Genomic DNA, 6030 nt, shown 5'->3' on the forward strand with positions numbered 1-6030 from the left:
AGTGGGGAGGTCCCAGAAGATTGGAGGTTGGCCAATGTGACTCCCATCTACAAGAAAGGCCAAAAGGAGGATCTGGGGCACTACAGGCCTGTCAGCCTGACCTTAGTGCCTGGGTAGGTTATGGAGCAGCTCATCCTGAGTGTCATCAAGCAGCAAGTACAAGACAACCAGGGGCCAGCCAACATGGTTTTAGTAAAGGAAGGTCCTGCCTGAGCAATCTGATCTCATTTTGTGACTGGGTGACCTGCCTGGTAGACAAGGGGAGGGCTGTGGATGTGATCTGCCTAGACTTCAGCAAAGCCCTTGACCATCTCCCACAGCATCCTCCTGGCAGCCCTTGGCTTGGACAGGTGTGCCCTTTGCTGGTTCAAAAACTGTCTGGATGACTGGGCACAGAGAGTGGTTGTGAGTGGTGCAGCATCCAGTCACCAGTGGTGTCCCCCAGGGGTCAGTACTGGGCTCAGATCTATTCAGCATCTTTATTGATGACTTGTATAGGGATATCAAGTCTACCACTAGTAAATTTGCAGACGACACCAAGTTGGGAAGGAGTGTTGATCTGCTGGAGGGTAGGAAGACACTTCAGAGAGACCTGGGCAAGCTGGGTCAGTGGACTGAGGCCAATGGACTGAGGTTTGACAAAGCTGAGTGCAGGGTCCTATGCTTTAGCCACAATAAGCCCATGCAGTGCTACAGACTGGGGCGTGAGTGGCTGGCAAGAGACCTGGCAGAGAGTGACCTGGGAGTGCTGGGTGACAACCAGCTGGACATGAGGCAGCATTGTGCCCAGGGGGCACGGAAGGCCAATGGCATCTTGGCCTGTGTCAGGAATAGTGTGATCGGCAGCACTAGGGATGTAATTCTGCCCCTGAACTCGGCACTGGTGTGGCCTGACTTTGAGTACTGAGTGCAGTGCTGGGTCCCTCACTTCAAGGAAGGTATTGAGGTGCTGGAGCAGGTCCAGAGAAGACCAACACACTCCCTTCTTTCATTTTTCATTTCTGACATATGAGCTGGAATACACATGCTGACCAAGCTGTCAGTTATCTACTGTATTTTATATGCTTCTACATAAGTGCTTGTGAATTGGAGTTTTTTTAAGCTAATGTTGCTATAGACAACACATGGATTCAGGCAGATTTATCTGGTTAGCATACCTTGGATCTTTCTGATGTGTTTCTCCTGCCTCAAAACAAACTGAAATTGAAATAGACATTCCATTTAGGAAGCTGTCTGACTCTCCATATTCCATATTTTTTCAGTGTATAAGCTTGGTGGTTCTCTAAAGACAGGGAAGTTCATCGTGGTGTTATATTTCAAGTCAGCAGCCACCAAAAAATATTTGGTCATAGCTCTGCTTTTTTAATTTTCATTGATATTTATGTTCTTGTTATTCTGTACATTTATGCAAATAGCACATCAAAACAACATCAAGGTACTTGCTTTTGTGTAGGTGCCAGCTGTTTGCAGGAAAGGAGTGATGTATAGAAGGAGGCTACAGTGAAGATAAAGCAAAGTTAGACTGAGATGAAGAAGTGAATTTCTTTTATCCTACCCATTGCTTCACGCCACTATCTTAAGTTATGCATCTTTTTTTTTTTGTATGCCTCAAAACAGGGTATAGTAAATAAATCAGCAGCCAACCTCATAAGCTATGTGCTACAGTCCTTGGTGTAACATGCACTGCCTGAGTAACTTCTGTCAAAATGATTTCACAGAATTAACCAGGTTGGAAAAGACCTTTAGGTTTATAGAGTCCAACCTATCACCTAAACCTCCTAATTAACTAAACCATGGCACTAAGTGCCTCTTTCACCCTCCTTTTAAACACCTCCAGGGATGGTGACTCCACTACCTCCCCGGGCAGCCCATTCCAATGCAAATCACCCTCTCCATGAAGAATTTCTTCCTAATGTCCAACCTAAACCTGACCTGGCACGTTTTGAGGCTTGTTCTGACGCTGGGTGCCTGGGAGAAGAGACCAACCCCACCTGGCTGCAACCTCCTTTTGGGTAGTTGTGGAGAGCAATGAGGTCACTCCTGAGCCTCCTCTTCTCCAGGCTGAACAACTACAGCTCACTCAGCCATTCCTTGTAGGGCTGTGCTCCAGCCCCCTCACCAGCCTTGGTGCCCTTCTCTGGACACGTTCAAGCACCTCAATATCGTTATTAATTTGAGGGGGCCCAGTTTAGCTATTCCTTTTGTGTATTTGGATGGGAGAAGAGTGTGATTGATTCATTTATTCCAATTGAAAACATACACTGAAGTGAAAAAAATGGCTTCTCACAAGGAAAAGGCAAAAGTAGAAGAAGTGCAGGGATGAAAAGGAGAAAAGTGGCTGCACCAATAAATGAGATTTTTAAGGCAGTAAACTAGCAACTTGGCATAGTTCTCTAAAATAAAGGAAGCAGCTTTTATAAACGGCTTGTCTCTGGAACATGTCACACAGATGAAAGTGCTGGAGATACACAGGTAGCAGCTGCAGATTTGGGCTGATGGGGTTTAATGGTGGCTGCTGACAGAATGAGGTCAGCCCAACAGAGTACAAATAATTCAAGCTTTTTGCCTTGGTTTTCTTTGCACTATTATTGCTGGAATCAAAGACACTGGTGCATAGATATCTACAAAAATAACAGTGCTGGTGATGTGTTACCATGCTAGCAACTAGAAGTTTCAGTGTAAAGTGATGTGATTTCACTTCTTCAGCAATGCAAGGCCAGCCTAGTAGCTTGGTTTAAAATGTTTTAGTCAAAGGAGTGACTAGGCAATGCATTTCATTTAGCACAGAGATATGGAAAAGCTGTGGAAAAAGGCTCAGAAGAACCAGGTTCAGCACTCCTCGTTGGGTTTCCCTATCCCCACAGTTTGTCCAGGATGTAAAGCTCTGGGCTGGTCCAGCAGAGTAGTGGGTGCTCCCCCTCACTATCACAGGGCTCTCCCTCTGCCAACTGAACCACTGCTCCTGCCTGCCAGTGAGACGTAACGAGTGCCAGGAAGCTTCTGCTTCACCAGCCCTCCCTGTATAGAAATGGCGTTGGCACCTAAGAGAAGGGTTGCCTGCTTGGGTTAGAGCTCTTACCACTGGCTTGAGGCACCTGGTTCATGGCTACAAGCTCAGGCCTGCTGACCTGAGGCAGGTTGCTGGTGCCCCCCACTGTGTTAGTGTGCCTGTAGTTGTTTAACATGGAAGAAACACTTAGGTTGCAGAGTTTGACCTGTAGCTGTTACTTGCATGGCCTCTGATAGAGAAAAAAAAATCTGTTGCATCCTCTTCTTGACTGCCTTGGGAAAAATGTGTTGTGTATGGCCTGTAAGTTGGGGTATGTGTGTGTGTGTGTGAAAATCTTGGTTTTGTGAGATCTTATTGAAGAAAAGGAGCATCATACCACACAGGTGGTTCTGTTCTGTGTGGTCCTAGGAGATATCAGGGTCAGTGTGCTGCTTTGCTGCCTGTGCCTCATCACAGAGAAGCTGAGGTGCACAACACCACAGACGTCTCCTGAGGAGCACATCTTCTAAGGCACATTTGTGAATGGCAGCACAATGTTCATGAACGTTTCAATTCTAAACAGCACATGGTACCCAAGCAGGATCCCTCTCACACAGGGTGTAGGGAGGAAGGTATCAAACAGAAAAGGGGCAGCAGCCCCAGGACTATAATCATTTTCAAGAGTTAAGTTGAAGTCACGATGAAGGAAAATGGGGTAACAGTACAGGTCACAGACAGCTACAGGTCCATATCCTGCAGGCAGGTAGAAAACTATCCCTGTTGTTGTCAAAGGAAGTGTAAATAAATTATCACAGAAGCAAGAGCTCACATTCAAATTGTCACAGAAAATTAGTGCATTTTTTAATAAGGCAACTTTAAAAGCAGAATGAAACTCAACCAAGTAGTGTGAAATATTAGCATAGCCAGAATTTTTGGAAGGGTGTACAAAACCCACTAAAATCTAAGCTATATCCTTACTACTGCTATCACAAAGTTCCTTTAAGTTCTACTTTTTGTTTTAATGTGCAGCCTTCCAGCTGCTCCCTACCTTAGCAGCTGTGCTTGAGTTCAATCCCCAAAAAGCTCCTGTGCCCTCATAGTTCAGCTCTGAACAAAGACTCCTGCTATTACTGCTGTCTCCTAATGCCAAACCGTAGACATCAGCAAGAAACAATTATTGCAGCATACAAATAAACCTCTTCCCCCCCCCCACATTTCTGATAAAGGTAGGCTTGATTGGCAGTGTTCTTCCAGCTACAGAGCATGGCTGCCAATTCCACCAAAAAAAACTCCCATAGTTGGAAATCATTCATTTTAGTCAGTGTTATTGCATAATGTGTTGGCTCTGACAGAGCTTGCCAGTGAAATTGCTGCTGCCTGGGCTAGAGCTGACTGCCACACTCACTTTTATCTGCAGGGGGTCTACTCAGTAAAACAGATCAGTAGAATGATGTGGATTTGGACAACTTCTCCTATACCAGAAGGGTTTATCTGTAAAGGTGGTCAGCTTTACTGGTTTTGCCAAGCATGCAGATGGTGTTATCAACAACACAAAGGAGGTTTCTGTGTAACTGAAGTGCAGTTAACATGCTTACTTGCCTCAGCCAAAACCATGGATACCTCCAAGATTCCTAGAAGCTACAATCATCACATGCCAAACCATTTTCCCCTCAAAATATTTCATGCCTCCCTCCTATCTGGATTTTTTTGCTTCCACTTAATCTTTCAGAGGCAAACTGGAGTGTATTGTGCATGTTTTACAGGAGGAGAAGCATCAGTGGAATGGTCCCATCTTACAACCCCATTTAAAGCACTTCCTTACTGAGGATCAAAGACGTTCCTAGGTCATAGAGAAACACAGATATATATGGAATATAAAGAACTTTAAGGCAAAGAATTAACTTTAAAGCAAAGAATTGAGCTGGAAGTTAGGTTCTTACTTGATATAAGGTGGTTTCTCAGAAATTGTGTATCTTTGCACACGCTAAAATATTAAACTCCACTCTTAAAGCAGTGTCCAGTAAGATTTTAGGAGGTTCAGAATTCAGTGTGATTTCATTTGGAGCTTTCAATTTTGCCTTTTAGATTATTGCTGTCTGAAATTTTGGGCCTCTTCCTCCTCTAACCTTACTGTAGAGGTTTGGGAAGATGCTGTAGCTTATGTAGGAGGTACACAAATATGTCATTTGCAGTGTTCCCCTTTCTATACACAAGATGGCTCTTAAGTAAAATACATAGCCTGTAGACTATTACTACTTCACTAAACAGAGATCAGCGCAATCAGGGTGGGTGGTGAATGGCTGAGAGCAGCCCTGAGGAAAAGGCCCTGGGGGTCTGAGGTGATGAAAAGCTCAACATGAGCCTGCAGTATGAGTGCAGCCCAGACAGCAACCCTGTGCTGGGCTGCACCAAGAGCAGCATGGCCAGCAGGGCAAGGGAGGGGATTCTGCCCCTTTGCTCTGCTCTCCTCAGACCCCACCTGAAGTACTGTGTGCAGTTCTGGAGCCCCCAACACAAGACATAGAACTGTTAGAGTGAGTCCAGAGGAGGCTGCTAAGATGCTCAGAGGGTTGCAGCAGCTCTGCTATGAGGCCAGGCTGGGAGAGCTGGGGTTCTTTAGCTTGGAGAAGGCTTTGAGGAGACCTTGTAGTGGCTTTCCAGTATCTGAAGGGGTTACAGGAGGGCTGGGGAGGGACGCAACATCAGCAGCTGGTGTGGGGCTGTGATCACCTTTGCCCTTCCCGGGCTCACAGAAGGGATCTAAGAGCCGCCGGTGCGAGCGTGCTCTGGCGCCGCGGGGGGACCCGAGGCGAGCCTCGGCAGTGGGGCCGCGGCGGCGGCGGAGTCGGGGCAGCCGAGCACCGATGTCCGAGTTTCTGCGGACCCTACGTGGACCTACGGTCACTCGCAAAGCCACCGAGGCTTTGCGGCGGAGGTGCGTCGCGGCCACCGCCAAGCTGCGGGTTGCGGAGTGCATTTGCGGCACGGTGTCGGTTCTGGAAACGGGATGGGCATAACCGCGGGCAGTATTTCGCCTTGCC

Source organism: Pogoniulus pusillus, chromosome 25 (assembly GCF_015220805.1).
Source record: "Pogoniulus pusillus isolate bPogPus1 chromosome 25, bPogPus1.pri, whole genome shotgun sequence".
Classification (NCBI taxonomy): domain Eukaryota; kingdom Metazoa; phylum Chordata; class Aves; order Piciformes; family Lybiidae; genus Pogoniulus; species Pogoniulus pusillus.